Genomic DNA, 23,831 nt, shown 5'->3' with positions numbered 1-23,831 from the left:
CTTTCAGTGGGACACAGCAGTATAGGGGTGTCCACAGGGGGGGGGGGGGGGATTTGACGCTAGTTGCGCCATCAAAATGGGGGGGGGGGGGAATTTTTAAGTTTTCTTATTAATTGATTTAAATGTATGAATTGATTTATTTTTAATTAAATTTTTTTGTTTCATTTTATTTATTTAATAATTTTGTGTGTATGTGTATGTTATTGGTGTAGTACGGAACTTTTCAAGCAAAATAATAATAATAATTATAAATAAATAAATAAATAATTTAAAAATATTTTTATTAATGAGTAAAATAAAAAAGAAGGCTAAAATGAAAAATAAACGAGCTGATGTGTGCATCACATGACTTCCTTTTACACCAATTTAATGCTATTTCCCTATTATTGCAATTTTAATGGGATTCTCTCTCTAACTCTTTAAATATCACTAGCAATGGCCACATTGAAAGCAGATTTTAAAAAAAAAAAAAATCGCCAAATTTTTCGCCAAGTTGGCGACAAAACTTGGCAACCAAAAGACTGGCGATATATCGCCAAGTGACCGCCAAATTATAACACCACTTGAGTTTGCATCGAAATTAACAATGATTTCCCCCCAAAAAGGTGCAAAAGACCCCTTTAGAAACACCCGAATGCAACCAAAATAGGAGGTGCACAACTAGACCCCACTACGAGTCTATGTACCAAATTTCAACTTTCTAGGACATACCATTTTTGAGTTATGCGAGATACATACGCACATACGCACATACGCACATACACACATACGCACATACATACAGACGTCACGAGAAAAGTCGTTGTAATTACCTCGGTGATGGTCAAAATGGATATTTCGCGTGTCTATACATTCTTAGGCACTTTTCCGCATGTGGTCGAATCGAAAAAAAAACTCAACATTCATTTGGGGGTGAGCAAAATGGAAATTAAGGGCGATTTTTGAGTGAAAATTTTTTTCGCGAATACAATACTTCCTTTTTTGTAAAAGGAAGTAAAAAGGGCAAAAGGGTTGAAATTTTTTGGGGGGGGGATTTGCGCCATCGGACATGGGGGGGGGGGGATGGACACCCGTGCACCAGTGTTTGTCAAGTAGTCAACAATATCCTGATTCTAAATATAAGCTAAGAAACCCACAGACGATATTTCCTGATTAATCACGGTCGAAAATATTTCAGGAAATTGTTCTTTTCCGCAATGACGCAAACTACTCAAACGAGGAAGGCGGAGATCATTCAAAATATACATAATTACAAATTACGCCCTTGAATGCGCAAGCGCTTCCCGCCACTTTTACTATTATAGGAAATGATGAGTAGGAAATCATTCGTTCCATTTGGAACACCGCCAGCGACAATCGAAAGTCGCGATCGTCTTCCCTCCCTCGCACACCCCTGACCTTCAAATACTGATATTAAACGGTATCAGCAATCGAACACCATAATCCGCCTAAAACGTTCGATAATCTGAAACTTTTTCGAATTTGATGGACACTGCCCGCAAGATGGCTCAAAGGTTTGCGTGAGAGAATATCGTTTAGAAAAGTTAAGAGATCTATTCATAATGATTAATAGCGGACATCACGTTCCTCATAGGTTAAAGGTCGCCTGGAAAGATGTCGTGATTGAATATGAATTGATGTGTGTGTCAAGTTTGAGAAAGAAAGTTGGCTGACCCAGTGACAGAGTCGCGCACTAGGTCAGCGAACATTTATCCATAACCATCCCCTCCACTTGCGGCAATAAAAATTAAAGAGGACTGTATAATGTTGGTCGTTTCCAAAATTTTAAAAGTATTTTCTTCTAAAAGAGCATGTTTAAAAACATAAGATCTGACCATTTTTTGAATAATTTGTATAAATTTAATATTTTTTAAAAAATTACTTAAATCGGCGAGCTTCCATTGTTTATGCTTCTGTCCGATGACATCACAAATGATGAAATGCCATTCACAGAGCAAAATATTTAATTCGCATCTTTACTCACGTGTATTGGCAACGATATGGTTGATAGCAAGCGTTGGGCGCAATTTTAATTCGCTCCTTGATTATCATAACGTGGAAACGCGGAAGAAAGATGCGCCAAAATGCAACATTTGTGACGTCATCAAGACCACGCCTTGTTTGAAAAATCGGACATTTTAAAACATTAATTAAAAAATAACTCAGGGTGGCGAAAGGAACTGGGAAAAAAAGTTCCCTGACTTTTCCCTGTTTTCCCTGATTAAGTTCACCAAATTTCTCTGATTTACGTTATCAATGATAATGGTTTCTTTTCTTTGCCCTACCTGAAAAGCATTGCATATTAAATAAAATGCAGTGTTTAGAACGGTTTAAGCTGTTAATTAAAAATATATTTTGAAAAGATGCTCCTTTTTTGTTTTGGTAAAAATAGTGTATTAAATTATTGACTAAGAAATATCGTAGGAAATCTAAAACAAATACTTTACTTCCAGGAACCAGTCAACATAAGCATTCTAAGAAATTATTAGACCCACTCTTAAAGAAATATCTTATCATGATAAAACTAAAACATTTAAATGGAAATAATCTTGAACTGAATTTTCAAGCAGTATAATTGTTGCTGCAAGAATAACAACTGATAGTTGAAGTATAGAAGTAATGTAGTTTTACTTACGTAAATAATACTGCCGTGTGCAGGTAAACGGCAGTATCTGCAGAAATTAGTTTTCGAGATATTTGAAGAAATGTGTGGTGGATTCAATACTAACAATTGGAAAATGTTGAAATGAGACGTTTTTGTCGCGCCTCTTTTTCAGCGGAAACCAAATAAGCAAGCTTGTACAATAAAGATAACGCACAATAGATGACAAAAATGGAAAAAAAAAAAATGTGTATTTACTGCCCTTTACTTACTTACGGCAGAATAGACATATTTATGTAAAACAAATTGAAATCTTTCAACAACCAGTCATATTGAGCTATTCTCTAATCAAGAACTTACGTTTTAATGAATGAATACAGCATTTTAACCATTGAATAATAATAATAATATTTACTTATGTACACAACTCAATTTCAAATGATTTCATTAGTTGTCGGAAAAAAAAATCTTAGATTACTTTTTAGTAACAAACACATTGAAATTCAAAAATAATTATTATTTTCAAAATGTATATGGTTTTAAAATAAAAGTGTTTTAAAGTCTGAAAAAAAAAAAAAAAAAAACCTTCGTGTAATCAGAAGTGACAGCAAATAATACTATGTCCAAAAAAAAAATTGATTTTCAGTCAAACTCCAATTTTAGCAATTAAATTAAAAACGCCAAGTGATAACTTTTAAGATTTTTTCAGCATTAATTTAAAAAAAAAAAAAGATTTTTTTTGGAAATCGTGATAGCAGTATGCTAATTACTTCAAGACAATGAGTAAAGGCAAGGGAGCAAAGTCATTAACGAAGGCTTCCTCTTTGCCTGTCGGGTTGTTTATTTTAAGTAGCTTGGAATGCTTGGAAGGAAAATTCAAGCAATGTAAAATAAACAACTTTACAGACACACAAGCAATCTTAGAAAGCTCATCCTAAGATTGAATACTTTGATTTTGAGGAAAAAAGATGCAAAAATATGCGGCACTGGTATAATCACAACTCATTAATTTTACTTTTTCAGAACAAATAATTGGCGGAAAATTCGAAGGGAATCAAAGTACTTCATTTTACAAGGAAATTTTTTTTTTCTTCATTTAATCAATTTTCCCTGAATTTTTGTTACTTTTTCAAAATTCCCTGATATTTCCCTGAGTGATAAAGTTCCCTGACTTTTCCCTGATCTCCCTGATCTGTCGCCACCCTGTAAAACTGTTGGGAAAATAAAAGTATTTTCCGGGTCCATGTTTTTTTTTTTACTTATGCTATCAATTTCAGCGACAAAAAGTACTACTTTTGACTGAAGGAAACAACCCCATTCAATGAACGTTCCCAATAAACAAATTAAACTTAACATTATATTTACAAATGTATAAAAAAGTTACGCCGATTAAATTGTGTCTGTGACCATCCCACGTGCAAGGAGACCCAATAGCACCTACAGCCTTGAAACTCGGTGTAAAATTACTTCGTGCTTTACCCAATGTACCAATGATCATCATTATTGTTTAATAAACAGAGCCTGTTTTTGTAGGGGCTTGCTATTTGGCTTGTTTGCCACAGGAGGTGGCGTGGCCAAGGGAAGAATCCATGCAGGACCCAACTAAGATATTAGGGGGCCCTAGGCCTAGGGCCTAACGCATATTCGGAGCCCTTGCAGTCAATCAGGCCCTGAGTCCATGGATCCTCCTCGAAATGTGTAAAAAAAATTTAAAATGATTTTTTTTTTTTCACACTGAATTAAACTGTTCGAGCACATAAGAAAACTCGAATTTGAATACATGCAAGTTTCATTGAACCCCTCCGAAATGAAATTCTGGCTACGCTACTGTCTGTAGAGGTAAGATGGCACAGTCCTCAAAATATTCCTTGTTTTGGTTACGTAGTGACGAAAGTTTCAGAGCATTTTCTCCTCAACTTTTCCAATTCCTTCAAAAAATTGGTAGAGTTACCCATGCGCAATAATGGAAATTTATGACTATCCCCCCCCCCCTTTTTTAAAACTTGTTTCTGACATTTACAGCGGACGCCGGTTAATTGAGTCAGTGTCTCCCATTTATATCTCCCATTTTGAGAAGATAAGAAATCTATTAAGGAGCTAGTATGCGCACGGGGCAAGTTCGTTTGAAGAGCAAAACCGACTTATTTCAGGAGAGGGGGGGGGGGGAAGTTAAAAAAAAAACTGATTTCATTTTAGTTACGATGGGTTGATGATGAAAGGGGCCATTCATTAATAACGTAAGGGTCCGGAAGGGGGGGGGGGGAGGGTTCGAACCCATCCTTACGTAATATTTTTCTAGTCGATATTTTATATTAGAAATCGCGCAGCCAAGTGGTTTGGCTGGTACTGGGATCATATTTCATTTGCGTCTGAAAGGTAAAAAAACAATCGCACTATCCATGGCATGTTTAATTTTAATTAGTATCGCATCATATAATGTATTTGAAAAATAAAAATCTTTGATGAATTTCTAACTGGGAGTTTTAGTGCAACGGATCCCTTTTTAACTACCTTTTATTGATTTGCAAAACGAAATGGAATCTTACGTAAGAATAGGGGGGAGGGATTTGAAAAATCTTATGTATCCTTACATAGCGGAAGGGGGGGGGGGGGTTCAAAAATTGCCAAAGTCATCCTTACGAAATTAATGAATGGCCCCAAAGGCAAATGGCAAATTTTCATCCGATGGAAATCACAAAATTTTACATTTAGGGGGAGAAGAACTAAATATGACGTAATTTCTTGCACTTATTGCATCGATTAGCCGATTATCACTGATTTGGAAGCCTTCGGCCTTTTGCAGCGCTTTCTGCAAAATAAAGGTCTCCTAAGTGGAAACTGCACTTATTATTTTCAACACGAGCGTTACATGCTTAATTTTTCACTCTGAAAAAACGCATGTAGCTGAAGAGTAAGGTGGATAAACTGTTAAGTGAGTTTCTGTCCGGATGTGAATATTTTATTTGTTTTAAACATGCGTAAACGTATTCACTGTTTACTTTTTCGCTAACCCTTCAAATAAACTTTTTTTTTTTGTTCTGCGAAGAGACCTTCCAAAGTAAAGAAATGGAGCTGGAAAGCATCCCGAAAGTAAGCGGAAGTAGCAAGTAAAATAATCAAAAATGTCAGTGATAAATTTCGTATATTATTACAGTAAAACAACTCCTAACGGACACCCCTCAAATGCGGACAATTTTTAATTCCCCGATTCCGAGGCAAATAACGTTATTAAACCCCTATCCATCGGACACCCCTCTTTTGCGGACAAAAAAATGTGTCCCGTTAGTCTCCGCATTAGAGAGCTTTTACTGTAGTTACTCATCAATGGTAAATTCATTACTGTAGACTGCCGATTATTCGAACATCAACTAAACGAAATGTCAAATTATCCGAGTACACTTGCTCTTTCAACTGTTTACCGTCTGAGTTAGTAAACAGAAAAGAAAAAAAAAAAATGTACCTTGAGAGAGAGAGAGAGAGAAATGGAGGGGGGGGGGTTTAAACATAGATCTCTATTGGGGAACCAAGGTAAAGTCTATGTTCTAAGTTTCGATAAAAGAGCGTAGAAAAATTAGAAACACATAATATTTTTGAAATCTTTCTATTCAGAATTAAATTTTACCAAAATGCGCATTTGTTGCATAAAAGTTTTCGTTTCAACCGCTTCAATATGCAAACATAATAGTGCAATGAGTGGTGTGCAAAAGGCTGGAAATACACTAGAACTTGAGTTTGGGAAAAAAAAGGAAAAGAAAAAAAAAATCACGATTATTCCACTATATATATATTAAACCACTTATTTTGCACAAAAAAACTATACTACACTCAAACATACTCTTTATAAATGAAACTGGAGGTATATAGAAATGTTTTTGTTCTTTTTCAACAATTTGGAACAATAATGAATAATAATGATTTAAAATCTTAAATGTTCTCAAAAAATTTAAACTTTGCAGACTTCATTTGCAAAATGGATCTCTGAGAAATATAAAATAAACAAGTAAAAATTATACTGCACAAAAAATACATAAAAAGAAGAAGATATACATTGAAATTTTCGGAAGAAAATGATGGCGATGGACAACATAGTTTAAAATGTAAAAAAAAAATTATTAAGGGCTTTTCTTTATTCTGAAAATGTATCCCGTACCGTAGAGCAAGATACATAGTCGTCTATAAACTTGTAATACGTAACGAAACATAAAGGATGAGAATTAAATTCGAGGAAAAAAGTTTAATATTTAGCAGATATTACTCGATGATATTTTTCGCTTTTTTCAAAAAATCACTAAAATAAAATATCAAATATCAAATTTAACAAAAATCAGAGGGTATGTTATTTTTCGAAAGATACCAGATGATGCAAATCGTACGTCCTCCTCCAGTACAGCATTGAAAATAAGTTTTACAATGGAACCTCGATTTTACGTTGTTCGTTTCGTACGTTATCCTGCTTCCAACGTAATTTTCTGCAGGTCCCTGAAAAAGACCATACTGATAATGTTAAAATATTCCGGATCTTACATTAGCCATTTTCAGAAAGTCCACTTAATACGTTTTTCCACAAACGGATAAAAATAATTTTTCATCTACAAGACTTGCATTGTTTTTTCTTTTATGGATTGCCTTTTTCCTTCAATATATATATATATATATATATATATATATATATATATATATATATATATATATATATATATAATGATCAAAATTGATGTAAAATATTCTACATTTAAACAGCGCAATGTTGCAGCTAAAGTAGTTAAATGTATTGAAAATATAGTAAACTGTGTAGTTTCACATACACGGGTAGCACAGAAATAAGTGTATGTAACAACGAAGATAAACAACAATAACAACAACAAAAATGAACATGGAACGTTAAAAAATAAACTAGGAACATTGAAAACAAGAATTGATGAAATCATGGGTATTAAACTGCTGCTACGTTTACGAAGAGCTGGAGCAGCTGGCATATTAAATATTCTGCAAGGTTTCTGTGCGGGTCAGTATCATACATGCAGCAAAATTGATTAGAAGTAAAAGTATATGTATTTGAATTAACGAACTAATATGTGTAGCTACTTATAAGGCTTAATATAGAAGGCAGGAAAATTATCAAACGTTATATATGCTTATTTTTTGTATATATGCAATAATTTTTATAAATGTAAATAGTATGCTTATTAGTAATATGCTGTCATGTATTACCAACCCCCCAGCTCTGACCTGCAAAATAAAAAGAAAAAATTACATACCACATGATTTCAAACATTTCGTCGACAACAATGTCTATGTCTAGGTATCCATTTGCCAGAGACGAAAATCCGATGCCACGCCAATCGAACAGGTCGCTGGGGCAGGGCATCCAAAAAGCACCTTCCTGTCGAAAGGATTTCAGCACTCTATTCTATTCTATTCAAGAGTCACAACTGACTACAACTGTATTTATGTCGAGGACTGCATACTAAGTGCCTTGCCTCCATTATTTTATATACCGATAGATGGCAGCACCATCACCGGATCGAACAGTTAATGAGAATTTAGAACTAGTCCAAGAGCTAATAGCTACCTGGTACTAGCACCCCCAGAGGTATCGTTTCACTTGGAGGACATTGAGACCACGAGCATATTTAACGTCGCCCAGTCCCCTTTAATGACGACGGTGGGTCTTCGACCAGCGGGGATCGAACCCGAGCCCCTCCGGCCCCGAGTCCAATGCCCTACCGATCAGGCTACCACGGCCTTTTCAGCACTCTTTATCATCAAAGTTACCCAGTTACACTGTTGCCAAATCGCAGTTGTTTGGGTGGAAACTAAATCTGTCCTTGTTGAAGAAAAGATTTCTTGAACAAATTAAGATAATAAAATGTGAAATTGGCAGGATAAAAATTGTAATAGTAGAGATTTGCAGCAAATTTGAAGATTTGTTTATTAAATTGAGAATTGTTGCTACAAATTTTAAAGAATCTGCTTAGCTGTCCAATTATAATATTAATGAAGATCTTTTTACGTAAATTACTGTACCAATGTGGCATACTTTTTGTGTAAAAATTGAAGTTATCTTTTTTATCATAGATATCTGTAATAAGGTTAGAATCAACAATTTTGAAAGAAATGTCCAGAAAATCGGCAGACAGAAAGTTGTCATTGGCTTTATTGAGCTGTAGATTTTGTGGATAAATTAAAGGGAAAATGTCATCCATACTTTTGTTGAAGATAAGGATGTCATCTATATACCTGAAAATATCATGTTTTTTATTATACTGTACTGTGTATTTAAATTCATAGAAAAAGAGATACAGATTAGCAGCTGTGCTGGAATAGTTGGTGCCCATGCCAATTCCATGTATTTGTTTAAAAATAAAGTTGTTGAAAGTCACAAAACTGTTAAAGAAACAGAAATGACAAAGACTATTGAAAAAATTCCTGTCGATGCCCAATTCCTCACCAATGCAAAATATGTCAAAAAGTTTTAACAAAGTTGTATATAAATCTTCGATGGGAATGTTGCAGAACAGATTCTCAAAGTCAAATGTGTAAATTGATTTAGGTATGCGTTGTAGATTTTTAATGATTTCGAAACTGTTGTCAATGCACCAGAAATAGCTCGTATGCATAAATTTGACCTTCAGAAAATCATAAATTTTTTTCAAAATAGACTGTAATTTGATGTTGATATTTTTTCAAAACTTTTTGTAGTAGAACAAATGAAACGAAATTTAACTGGTGATTTGTGGAATTTGGGCGTCATAAATATGAAAGGCAGATTTTGACAATTTGAAATTGTAAAACTGTATGAAAAATTCGATTTGCAAAGTTTATTGTATGCAATAAACTGTTTAATAATCACATCTGTAGAAAGATTCGATTTTTCGTAATAAAGAGACGAGTTAAGTTCTTGTAAGACTTGTTTAACGTAGAAATGTTTGCAAATGATGCCATAATTATTGGCAGCTTTATCAATTGGAACAAAGACAAAGAATTTTTTTAAATTGTTGATATATTCGATTTCATCTTTTTTCAAATTTTGATATTGGTGTTCTGCGTTGTTGATTTGTTTAGCTAAAAAAGTTTTAAATTCAATGGTTAATAGATCTTTCCATTCTTGGAATGCTTCAAAAGGTATTGCGTGCGAGTATGCAACTTTTTTAATGAATCGAAGAATGTTAACTTTAAAAATATGAACTGCTTTACTGAATTTGCAAGTGCTGTTGAGTCTAAATTTTGCACCGAGATTCATTAAATATCTGACATTTGTGTTTTTTATAATATGTAAATTCCCAGTAATTACGTGCTTGTGATCAGCATCGACAAATTCCTTAAAATTGTCCTGATTGCATAAACATGGAAAATCATCAGCAGTATGCGAAAAAGCAACATCACGGTAATTGTAAATACTTTTGCAAAAAGGCTTGCAATACTTAAAGGCAGTTATGATTTGTTTATTTTTTAGTGGAAAATAATTTGTCAGTTTATTTATAATTTTGTGAAATGGAATATTATCGAAACTTTTCTGTTGGAAGGAAATAGTGAAATAAATGTTATCTTTAGCTGTAAATTCAAACCCGATTCTGTAATTTATAAGATCAGAGATCAAATCTCTACATTGTTCATTGACAAATTTATATTTAGAAAGATATGGTTTCAATTTTTTCAAAGTGGAAGTTTTTAACTTGAAAATATAGTTTTTGACTTGATTAATATTAGATAATTTGAGAAACGAATCTTCGACCTCTTTGCACCAAAGGTTAAGGTTAATGCTATTGATAATTTTACTGTTCTTATGTGAGCCTCTATGTCCTCTGGAAATTCGAGCTAAGCAGATTCTTTAAAATTTGTAGCAACAATTCTCAATTTAATAAACAAATCTTCAAATTTGCTGCAAATCTCTACTATTACAATTTTTATCCTGCCAATTTCACATTTTATTATCTTAATTTGTTCAAGAAATCTTTTCTTCAACAAGGACAGATTTAGTTTCCACCCAAACAACTGCGATTTGGCAACAGTGTAACTGGGTAACTTTGATGATAAAGAGTGCTGAAATCCTTTCGACAGGAAGGTGCTTTTTGGATGCCCTGCCCCAGCGACCTGTTCGATTGGCGTGGCATCGGATTTTCGTCTCTGGCAAATGGATACCTAGACATAGACATTGTTGTCGACGAAATGTTTGAAATCATGTGGTATGTAATTTTTTCTTTTTATTTTGCAGGTCAGAGCTGGGGGGTTGGTAATACATGACAGCATATTACTAATAAGCATACTATTTACATTTATAAAAATTATTGCATACATACAAAAAATAAGCATATATAACGTTTGATAATTTTCCTGCCTTCTATATTAAGCCTTATAAGTAGCTACACATATTAGTTCGTTAATTCAAATACATATACTTTTACTTCTAATCAATTTTGCTGCATGTATGATACTGACCCGCACAGAAACCTTGCAGAATATTTAATATGCCAGCTGCTCCAGCTCTTCGTAAACGTAGCAGCAGTTTAATACCCATGATTTCATCAATTCTTGTTTTCAATGTTCCTAGTTTATTTTTTAACGTTCCATGTTCATTTTTGTTGTTGTTATTGTTGTTTATCTTCGTTGTTACATACACTTATTTCTGTGCTACCCGTGTATGTGAAACTACACATTTTACTATATATATATATATATATACACTATTAGAACCAGGAGTTCCAGACGAGTGAATATATTCCCTCTAAGGTGACAGCATGGTGCCTGAAGGTGCAATACAAGCCAGGAAATAGAGCAGAGAAGCCGAAACAGCATTAAATCACGGAAAGACTCATTGCGCATGCGCTTTTGCCTAAGACATACATTCCACCACCTTAATATGGCGGACAAATGATGATTGCGTTTATGTGTCTTTCACATTGAATGAAGTACACTATTGGATCAAAACACAACTTTTTCAGGATTAATTATCCGAAATTACAAGTAAGAACAGCTTTTGATCACTTTGTAGCTTTTAGGGCTTTCAAACATAGTTAAAGTGTTTAAAAGTGCATTTATAGCTTTCCAGTTACCGTTACTGTCTACCGTGAATTATATTCTCTACTAAAAATGTCTCTCATTATTTTCTTGAGTACTCGATAAGCAGCTTTTATTAATCACCAAAAAAAAAAAAAAAAAACCACCTGTAATAAGGATATCAATAATCAACAAGTGAGAACCTTAATAAAAATGATTCTTGTGCTTCGTAGATTATAACAGAAAGCTAATGAAAAAAAAAAATCTCTCTCAGTCTAGCTCTTTTTTTTTTTTTTTTTTGCTCTTTCATTCAAGTGTTAGCATCATTTCCTGTTAGCGGTTAATGTCTCGATAGCGTTAGAAATTTCTTTTGGTTTTTCTTACTGTCGAAAAACTTCATGTGCATTTCATTTTGTTACTCTTAATTGACGTTTATGAAACGATTTTGTTTTTCCGTAACTGTAATATCCCTGAATATTTTTGGCTCTTCATGTAAATAATCCATAAGTACAGCTATGCTTCATTTTCTAAATGCGTCATGTTTTAGTAAACGTATAATTTCTCACATTATTTAAATAATTACTCGTCTTTAAGTTATAACGTATTTGTGACAGATCTTTGATACCAAGTAAAGGGGTAGATATTTATTGTTTTATTAATTTTTAACATTACTTTTTGTAAATAAAAAAAACTCATCAGAACTTTTCATTTTTTCACATGTTTTTAACGGCCCCAGAGTTATCGCTATTAATATTATTAATATTATTTATTTTATGAATTTTTAGTAAAACGATAAAGATTTCACCGGTCCGCAAAGTTTTTCATTTGCTTTTACCGCGCCCGTGGGTCAAAAGATGTTGAGAAACACTGAGTTAGAGCACGATCAGATGAATTAAAGCAATGAGCACTTCTTAACTATGTTGAAAACTCTGAAATATGATCAAATGCTGTAATTACATGTTTTAATCATTTCCAGTACCGAGTTCAATGTGAAAAATGTCCAAAACGTAGAATATCATAAATAATAATAATAATAATAATGCAAAAAAAAAAAAGAAAAAGAAAAAAAAACTGTATTCAAAAACGCACACAATACGGGGGAGGAGGATCTGTAGTAAGGGTGCCATTTCTCTCACCGAAGGTTCCTTTTTTTTCACTCTGGCTGTCTATTTTTTAAAAGATGCCTGTTTTTCACCCTATTTAAAGGTGCGATTTCGGCTCCGTATTGGGTGCCGCTGGTGAACAAACGTTTCTCTCCTGAAAGGTGCCGAATGCATCCTGTAGTTTTAACAATGTAGCTTTTCGAAACCGCTCCGGCATTTTTTTTTTTTTTTTTTTTGTCTAATTTTCCTCTGCGAGAAGGATTTCCTCTGATTGTCCAATCTTCCTTCATGACAATTCGGAACTAAAGCTGCTAACACTTTTCCTGAAACATTTTCAGATGTTGGTGACTCATGTATCGTCTCATCACATCACGAATTCTTTCAATATCAGATTTGCTACCCACTTTCGATGATAATGATGATCGATGAAGAAGATGATGAAACAATCGAGGGTATCCCCACACCTGATCAAGCAATTTTAAACGAAAAAACTTTGAATTTGTGAATGCCAACTACGATAAGCTACTTCATAAGATAGGAGCAATCTTTTAAACAATATGTTTATAGAGTTTTAAATCGTCCTCGATTTTACGTTTTCCTACTTTGAACGGTTTTTTATCACTAGGTCCGACAGAAAACTTAAAAACGGGGTTGCGCTGTATCTACTGTACACAGGGCTATAACAACTTATTTTGTGGCTGTCGAGACCAGGGCTGAGATTTTTCGCAAAACCCAAGCTTGGGCTCATAAAACTGCCAAGGTCTCGGCAAGAAAACCCCGAGATCATGTACTTGATAGATCTTAAAATTTATTCACTTTTCTTTTTTTGGAAACAAAATCCCAAGAACGTAAGATCTCTATTAAAAATCAAAGGTATCGGGTTCTTGTGGGAAAAACTCAAGCTCTGACGTTCTAGTCATTGACAGGTGTGAAAATAACTCTTTAAAACTTTCAGATTACTCAAACGAGAAATCTTCACAATCGCAAACTGTCGGATTAACACCGAAGCACAAACACGGTCCAACTGAACAAACACATCATCAAGATCGTTCTGAATTTAAAGCCTGCGATCTTTCCGGTCGTATAAGAATGCAATGAAGCTAAGTCACATTTGTAGCATGAAAATAAATAATAAAAATCACATTCCACGAAAGATGAAAATTTTCAACCAGTGCTCCCAAGCCTAGCTTTTTTCCGAAACTCATCTGCGTTGATATATTTTTTCGTCACACATTTTATCGTCAAATATGGTTTATCACAATTGAAATATTTTCAATCTTTTCTTTTCTTACTTTCTTCCTTTCCTTTTATTTATTTGTTTTTCATTATTTATTTGTTTCTAAAGATTTTATTATTAATTTATTTTTGGTAAGACAATTTTCTTTTGTTGCTTTTACTTAAAAATGCGTCCTAATATGAAAATAAATGTATTGTCGATTCACATATCAGTTAGAGGCTGTCTGCATATAGATCTTTTTTTTTTTTGAAAGGGCGTGAGTCAACTTACGAACAGTGTTCACTTAGCCCTTTAAAAAAAAAAAAAAAAACGATTCATGTGATATCACACTTTGACGATAAGGAAGGGGTTCCTAAAATTGTCAGTTTGTGACAAGGGGTGTGACATCCCTCATTTTTTACAACAATATGCTTATGGAAAAGTGTGACATGTGACAAAGAGCGGGAGGTAAGACAAAGTGAGACACCTTTGTGACACCAAGGCAAAAGGACAAATATTTTCAAAAAAATAAAAAAAAAAAAAAGCGTGCAATCATTTGTGGATATCCCCCTATTTTATTATTAATTCTACCTTTAATTTTAATGATTTCGGCTACATCGCGTTTCTGAACATATCGCGCTTTTTTGTTGTCTCCCAAAAAGCGCGATATAACTAGGAAATACCAATAAAATTGCTCTGCAAAACTTAATGGAAAATTATGCAAAATAGAAAAGATTTAAAAAAAGTTTAAAAAAAGCTCCTTTGTTAATTGAATATTACATTTTATTGTCTCATTATAAATGTTTCAAATATATAAGGACAATGAAATTGTCCTCAATATTTTTCAAAAACATAACAACCAATTACAAGATTTACTAAAAAATACCATTGAGGGACTACTTTAGTGATAAATCATGCATAAAATTTTAGGAATATAAGGAAGCAGCAAAGACGATTACTGCCCCTTCAAAAAAATCGTGTTTATTCAAAGAATAAAACATTTTGATAATGTATTTTTCGTTTCATTAGAAGAAAACTTCCGTAAACACACAGCAGGTGGCAGTACGTGCTACGAAGCAAGATGATTGAAATCCATCATATCCCGTGTGAATTTTCGTGGAGAATGAAAAGATAAATATTGTTTTATATTCGGTGTTATCTAAAAGAAAACATCGTCCCAAAATTGAAGTAAAAAAAGGAGGTAGACTTTTTCAGAGAAAAAACAGAAGGGTCGTATTTGAACCTCTTCAACAATATATTTTGCTGTTTACTTCACAGAACAGAGGTTCTCAATTTCTTTATCTTTACTAATAATAAAGCTGAAAGTCTCTCTGTCCGGAGGATGTCTGGATGTCTGTAGGATGTCTGTAGGATATCTGTAGGATGTCTGTGACGCGCATAGCGCCTAGACCGTTCGGCCGATTTTCATGAAATTTGGCACAAAGTTAGTATATAGCATGGGGGTGTGCACCTCGAAGCGATTTTTCGAAAATTCGATGTGGTTCTTTTTCTATTCCAATTTTAAGAAAAACAATGTCATAAGAAGGACGAGTAAATTACGAAATTATCATAACGTGGAACCGTAAGATGGGTACAAGCCAACTGGCGAGAAAATTCACCATACATTATTTGTAAATATACAGGCGAACCAAAAGACCTTTTGATTTTTCTATAACGGGCAAAGCCGTGCGGGTATCACTAGTTAATAATAAAGCTGAAAGTCTCTCTGTCTGGATGTCAGGAGGATGTTTGAATGTCTGGATCTCTGTGACGCGCATAGCGCCTAGACCGTTCGGCCAATTTTCATGAAATTTGACACAAAGTTAGTTTGTAGCATGGGGGTATGCACCTCGAAGCGATTTTTCGAAAATTCGATGTGGTTCTTTTTCTATTCCGATTTTAAGAACAAAACTATCATAAGATGGACGAGTAAATTGCGAAATTATCATAACGTGGATCGTTAATAAAAGAAAGCAAGATCAAAGATTCTTCAAAGAATTGTCTTCAGACCATAGACAGACTAGCATTGTAAAAAGGCATTTTATTTTAAAACTTAGTTTTTCATGTTAGACGATAAACGAAGATTACACTACCTGTTCATAGAACACTCTTATTTTAAGACTGATTTTTAAATAGCGCTCCTAAAGTACAGTACAACGGGAAGTTAGTCTCGGAGTTATAGCACTTTAGAGCAAGCTTTCAAGAAACTTGGACTTCGGTGAAGTTATTAATCATCTCGCAAATCAAAAAGTAAAGAAGTTGGCCTTGAAATAAATTCAATATTGTGAATGTGCATATTTTCAATGTGTGAAAATTTGGTTTTGATGTGTGAATTTCTGTGATGTTTTTTTTTTCTTTTTGAATTATTTAGCTAGCAGCATTCCTGAATTCAAATTATGATTGTTTGTAAAATGTACTCTTTTCGTATTTACTGCGGCACTTAAAATAGAGTTAATTGTTTTATAGTATGCAGTTTTGATTTGTTTTAACTTTTTTCTTTTTTTTTTGGGGGGGGGGAGGCAGCGGTGGCCCGGTGACAAAACTAGTTAGGGGCCCGCCTTAGCTCTCTGCGACCCTGATGAGAACAGGCATCATTTTTCTTTTTTAAAAAAAAGCAAAATCTACCACCAAAGTGGACAAATCGTCCGACGTGCCAAATTAAGAATGTTTTTGGCCCCCCCCCCCCCCAGATGACAATCACCTCTCTCCCCCTTCCCACTCCCACGGGAACATCTGTTAACTATTCACCTATTCTATGTTCCAATAAATTGACAAAAACAGGGTTGTGGAGAACTGATTTGTGGCCGCAATAACTATTATTGGCGTTATGCCAATCTACGAACTCCTTTTCTTTCAAGACTAACACAAATGAACGAGTTCAAGATCAAACATCTTCTTACCTGAACATGACCATATCACCCACCTCAATACAAAACTTTCCGATTACAAGAAGTATGACCTTGAACGAGTAGTTTCTGATTGAGCTAAAAAAAAAGCAATTTTTTTTTTCTCACATAGCGGCCAATAGCCGTTATTGGTAAAGCAAACGGTTCCATTTATCCCTATTTTAACAAATGGAATGTTTACTATTTCGTTCATCACAGATCCAATACAACTTTGCTATTAATCCTTAGTTAACGAACCTATTTCACATCGGCCGTGGTAGGCTATAGATGGTTGCTATGGCGGACCAACAGTAAGGTCTGGTAAAGCTTGACCACGGAGAGATGGCTGATGACTTTAAAGTGGAAAGTCATTTGTAACATTTGCAATTGGTGGAATCAGCCCGAAAGTGCCGAGAAGTAAGAGGCGCGATCTCTTACAAAACAATAACAAACAGCCTATTATAAATGTTATAAATTATCTATCTATTACAAAATAATAACAAACAGCCTATTATAAATGATGCAAATGATGAATTTGCTTCAAGGTCATCCGCCATCTCTACGTGGTCAATCTTTAACCACATCCTCACTCCATTTACGTTCCCAAACTGGGTATGGTAGGAAAAGACAAGAGGTGGGCTGGTACTGCAAAGTGTCCCTGGTATCCAGAGCCGTGTCCAAGGGGACGGTTTTAGGGGTTAACCCCCCCCCCCACCTATTGGAGAAAAAAACTAAGCGAAGTAAAAAAAATGTGTATTTGACTGTTATTTTTTGTAAAAGTCGGCCTGCAATGCTCAAAAAAAAATAAATAAATAAAAAAAAAAATAAACCCTTTTTTTTTTTAAGTTGTTCTGCAATTTACAACTTTTAGAATTTTAATAATATTTTGGAAAAAATAGAGTGGAAAGACCGCTGGTTTATTTATCAATACAAAGCATTAACTGTGTTAATATTGCTTCAGATGGTTATGATGAATATGTTGCAGCTATGAAGAAGCATTGGTTGTGTTTAGTAATGTCATTTGCATCTGCGATAAGTCCTTTCTTGAAATTTATTAAGCATTTTTTCATATCATAAAACCTGATATACATACTACATTGTAAAAGAATTCGTGGATAATTTTTAATACTTATTATTGCATGTATACAATATACCATTTATTGAACAGATTTGATTAAAAATAAGCTATAAAACGAAGGAATAATCTGTTGTCACTTCCGGAGGAAGAATTCTTCTAGGAGAGAGGGGAGACAGCAGTCCTTACAGATCTTCATATGCCATACTGGGATCGGAAATTTAAAATAAAACTACAGTTTGTGAGTGTTTGAACCCCCCCCCTCCTTGAGTAAGGTTTAAGTTTTAAAACCCCTCTCTTAATGAAAATCTGAACACGGGCCTGCTGGTATCAATACACGCGCATATGTTACCATGAAAGACCGAAATTGGAGACTGTCGATCTTTTAACGGTGATTCACATAAAACATTCGGTTTTTCGAGTGGTACGGTTCTGAGGTACGTGAATTGAAAACGGATGTTCGACATTTACCACATTTCGGACTATAGAGATACACTAGGGTGCCGTGAGAAAATTTTAATCCTTCAAAGGGCGCTGCGAATCGGAACAATTTCGGAACCCTTGCTTTGTTCGAATGGATTTTTAATGATGGAATAAAAGACAGACAATGCGTATGCTAGGAGCAATTCGAAAACACGTATGGAACCAATGACGTGAGAATAACGGTTGCGACAAAAATTTGCCCTTAAACTGAAATATTCCATAGTTTAGACCTTTAGTTTAAATTCTCATATAAATAATAGCCGATGATCGAGTAACCCGCCAGTTTCAACAATGAAACATGCGCCACGGCATTACAATTTGATAATATGTTTGGCAACGTTTGACATGCAGGGAAAGGCTTTATTGTGACCAGGCTGAAATCGTTCCGGTCACTTAACTGTTTTAATGGTAAGACTGTCATTTCAGGGGAAGGAAGAAAAGAAAAAGATGGTGAACTATTAACGCTATCTACTGGAGTTTTGGGTTCATCCACTGGAGTTAAATTTCAAGTATCAAACTATTACCCAACAGGCAATGACTTCGTTCAAATGTGGAAGCAAGGACCCGTCATACCTTGACGAGCGATTTTTTAGTTATTGTAATAAAAAACCAGCAAATATAATTTTCTTAATCTTATACGTTTCTTTAGCGGATGAAAAACTCTAATTACAGTAAAATGTGCCACACATTGAAAGATGAATGTGGCTGTTTTTTTTTATCTGTTGAAAACATACTTCCGGTGTGCTCGCTGGGCTGCAGGAGAAAAAACTAGCGTGTGTATCAACAATAGCTAATACTGCTTTAAACGTCTCTTGGTTTATTACTCGTTTACACGGAATCATCTCACAAAAATTAATTTATCAAACAAAGTTAAAAAATATATCTGATAGTGGAGAGCTGGGTAACGCCGCTCAGCAGTCAAAGAAGCGAATCGCGCATAAAAAAATAATGTACATTAATATAAATCCGATACGTACTGGGCATACTAATAACGAAATATTCCATACTAAAATGTTCTGTTGGTTCGAAAAAGACATGCTTCTAAATCTTTTATTTTAAAAGTGACAGAGAAATGTGTACTTCATGAACTCTTCCTCCCCCCCCCCCGGATTATCCTACGAACTCCTTGAAGATTTGAGCTCCACGTTTGAAAAGTAGTTTTATCCACTTTTCCGCCCGGCCCCTAATGTTGTTATACCCCCTGACGTTCGTCATGTTGGGGCCCAGTAGACTCAAAAATTTATTGCGACGAGCCCCCAAAATTAAAAATCCGACTCTGATAAGGACCTGCAATTTTCTGCAGAGGTGAATGAGCGGTATATTTACCGATCCGTGCTCATTTTTTAGAAGCGAGAATATTATAAGAGCTTATTTTACGTCACATTTCTCGCATTGTTCGAAGTGATTCTAAGGGGCAGGATAGCATTGATTGCACCAAATTCATAATTTCAAATTAAATGGTTTGATAATTGACACTTCAGAATTTTGGATAGCTTATACAATACTTTTCGGTTCATCTTCAGCTTAATGAAGATTCAAATTCTAGAGCTTGAATACGCTACCTTGCGGTAACTTAAGAAATTAGCGAAAGAGGTCCGTTTCACGTTTTTTCTTCGTGGTAAAATACAGGCTTTAAGTTTGTGGTGTAGAAAAAAGCGTATAAACAAGATGAAACACTACTGACAATTCACTAAACTGGTTTGTTTTTATCTCTTCCAATCGCCATTAGCCAGCGCAGAGCCTGATCATTCTGATATTTGACACGGGGCACATTTCTATTTCAGCCCCCCCCCCCTCCACCTTCTAGGATTTTTGAAGACACTGGGCATGAAATTCATTTTTTATTCTCCCCCCCCCCCTCCTCAATTCCTGCTTATTCTATAAAATGAAGCTATAGAATATTTTGATACTTGCGTATTAATACAACCATGCTAAATTTGGTGGTACCTCATATCACAATATAGTATATACATGTAAAAAGTAGAAGAGATATAGTATATGATAATTGTATAAGATGTGGTTAAACTTTGCCCGTTGCAGTAAACCGCAAATATCAAACTTATCTGTGGTATAACTTTTAATAGTAAATACGGACTAAACTTGGAATGGTTTTGGGCTTTGCAAAAATATCAAAATTTTAAGGGGAATATTTAATAACAAATAAGAGATTTTTTCCTTATCTTGGCATTTCCAAAAATATCAATGATATCATTGTAATCTGGATTCTGAGTTAAACCATTATTTATTTTTAACTAGCATGATAAATTAAGGGGATTTTGAGCCCCCCCCCTGAAATCTAGGAGGAGGGACCTGTGCCCCGCATGCTTTTGCGGTAATCAGGCTCTGAGCCAGCGACTGCCGCTCCTCCTACAGTTTATAGGAATGGAACAGTTTATAAGTTATAGATACAATAACACTGTCAAATGACGAGTGAAGTAGTTAAAAATAGACAATTGGTGGATGAAAGTTATCCTGAATGACCGTAAATGCACTATTTTTAAGAATATTATAACATAATTAGAACACTGATTGATCCTATTAACAAATCAAAATAGAATGCTCATCCCAAGCATTCGACGAATATAAATGGGGCTGAGTTCAAGCCTCCTGCATTGTTAAAAAAAAACTTCTGCAAATAAACTACCCATCGAAAGTTGCTTAAAATGTTCCTTAGTGAAACAATTCACCCAGAGTGACAGGACAAGAAACGTGTGTCTCCAATTCCGCATTATAAATTGGCCGTGGCTTAAGCAAAAAATTCTATTTGTAAAGCTTTTAAATAATGACTTGGCAGCCTGCCTTATACGCAAAAGCACTTGATTTTTGCATCAGAATTGAACTAAATTTTATAAAGTATTTTATTTTTGTTGTTTTCAATAAGACAATCTTTTTGTTAAAACTTAATAGCGGCTTTTAGTCTAGTTTTTGAAGAATTTTATAGAATTTTTGAAATATTCTCCACCAAGATTTTTTTTGAGCAATCACGATTGCTAGTTGTTTTCATTTGACCGTCTTTGATGTCTGTGCCTTTTTCAGCTTGGACCAGGGGCCTCTGCAGCACCACCGCCCATCGGCCTCAGCAGGCGCGCCTCCTTTGGTCCTGACCACTGTCCCCCGGAATCCAATGGCGTGCATGTCCTACATACACGCGCGCTCATACACACTCACACACACACACGCGCGGGCGCCTCTGCACACATACACTGACACACACACCCGCCTTTACACACATACACTCACGCCTACGTTCAAACACGCATTTCTACGCACACACACAAGCCTAGCCTACACATGCACGCACGCACGCCTACACACACAACTGTACACACGTAACCGCCAAGGAGGACGATCAGGTTTGATAGGACAGGGGCCGTTTCTAGAAACAGTAACTCCAATGAGTAGGGTCCTGCCTAAACTCGTGATTGCAACATCATATAATTTGAATTCAAGATTTCAGAAATCAAATTAGTTTTTTTTTTTTTTTTTTGGTTACATATACTTCAAGAACGCTTTTGCATGGAAGAAAAGGCTCCAACTAGCCTCGAAAAAGTTGTACCGTATTTTCCTGCGTATAATCCGCGGATTATCTGCTAAAAAAGGCAAAGTTTATGAGGTGCGGATTATGCGCAGCCGCGGATTATCTGTGATTTTATTTTTTTCCCTTAACACCAACGCATTGAACCTCAATATTTTTACACTAGGATTCACCGATCGAGATCGTTCGCCGACTGAATGTTGTTTATTTTACGAAGCATGAATGTTCTTCATCGCTGCCTGCCTGTATGTTGGTTATTTTACGTTGCTTGAGTGTTCCTCTTTGCGATTCAGGTCATGTAAAATAAGCAACATTACAGTGAAATAGGTAGCCATTTGCACAAGATTAGACCGTTTGCTCCTTTGACTTAACTCCGTTTTTCAAGCAATTAACGAACTATAATCAATATTTCAAAAAGAAATTATATTTTAGATTATCTTTCAGATAAATTTTGATTATGCCTTCAAAGTAATTACGTTTGTCACGTTTTTAGTTTAGTTGCTCAAATGGTATGTTAAATTCAAACTTTATCTTTTTACATCGTATTATCCGCGGATTATACGCCGCCGCGGATTATACGAAGCTTTTTTTTCTTCAGACCGATTTTAGGACCTGCGGATTATAGGCCGCCCGCGGATAATACGCAGGAAAATACGGTAATAACTTGGTGCCAGCACCACGGCCTTCTCAACAGATTTCGCAAATAAATAAAATACACACTGAGGTCGCAGACTCACCAATTTACTAATTAGCAGAGTTTTGCACATTTTCACAAAATCTCTGACCGAGATAATCATTGCTTTTTCACGCACCAGCAATATCAATTACATTTTAATTGATTTCTTTGTGAACCAGGGCTATCCGCTGCTATACCTGCGATCTCTCACCGACCTCCTTTTTTCTCAATAAAGGAGCAGGAAGAAACCGTTTTTCCCCGCAAAAACCAAAACCAATAATCTCATAAATGGACTGAAATTGGCGAATAACAGAAACGAGACGTTCATACATCGTTGTTAACCAAAAAGAGCGGGTAGAGCAAATGACAGTCACTTCGCATTAAATAAAAGGCAGTTTCCAATTATGAAGATGCTTTATTGACGTTGAAAATGTTCAGAATTGAACAGTGCTGCTTTCAAGATTTGAAGATGAATGGGTGTCCATGGCACCTCCCCCTCCCCCCGTCCAAAAAGAAATAAATAAATGAAGTGGAATAGACCCCTCCAAAAACAATCTGCGAAAAATGTCAACAGCGCAGTCGAAACTATCACCCCCCCTCCCCTTCCCACGACCACAGGTAAGCGCTCAACTAATGTTATTTTTTACGCTTGTGTACCACTAAATATTAAAACAGCAGTTTTTTTTTTTAATTTTTTAGAATTACAGGCATAAAAACAACGTCAAAAATAGAACTAAGAATTGTTGATGAATGTTGCAGGAAGCTGTCGTTTTTCATTTCTTTCTCTTTTGCATGTGCAATTCTTATTGCTACAGTGGTGGTAAAAAAAATTGCATCACCCGCGCCACAAAGGAGAGGAATATCATCCCGACTGCATTCAACACACAGTCAAGCATCACGTATCCCAGATGATTTGGGGATGTATTTCTGATCAAGGAGTTGGTGGGCTTCACTTTGTGCAGGGAACAGTAAACGCTCAGGAGTATATTGCCATGTTGTGGAGGAGAAATTGCTTCCTACTATACGGGATCACTTTACTTCAGTTACAAACGTCATTTTCCAGGATGATTCTGCTCCGTGCCATAGGGCAAAACTGGAAAGTAACAATTTAAAAACCTTTATCCTGCCATTAGAATTAAACTGACAGGGGGTTAAGTAATTATTTTTCTCTAAACTCACACGCAGGTTCAGAAATGGAAAGATGAGCATGGGGTCAGCAGTTTGCCTTGGCCCTGCTGACCCCATGCTCGGAAACAGCA

The sequence above is a fragment of the Uloborus diversus genome, chromosome 5 (assembly GCF_026930045.1).
Source record: "Uloborus diversus isolate 005 chromosome 5, Udiv.v.3.1, whole genome shotgun sequence".
Taxonomy (NCBI): domain Eukaryota; kingdom Metazoa; phylum Arthropoda; class Arachnida; order Araneae; family Uloboridae; genus Uloborus; species Uloborus diversus.
The sequence above is the reverse complement of the archived record's forward strand: the minus strand, read 5'-3'. Positions refer to the sequence as shown.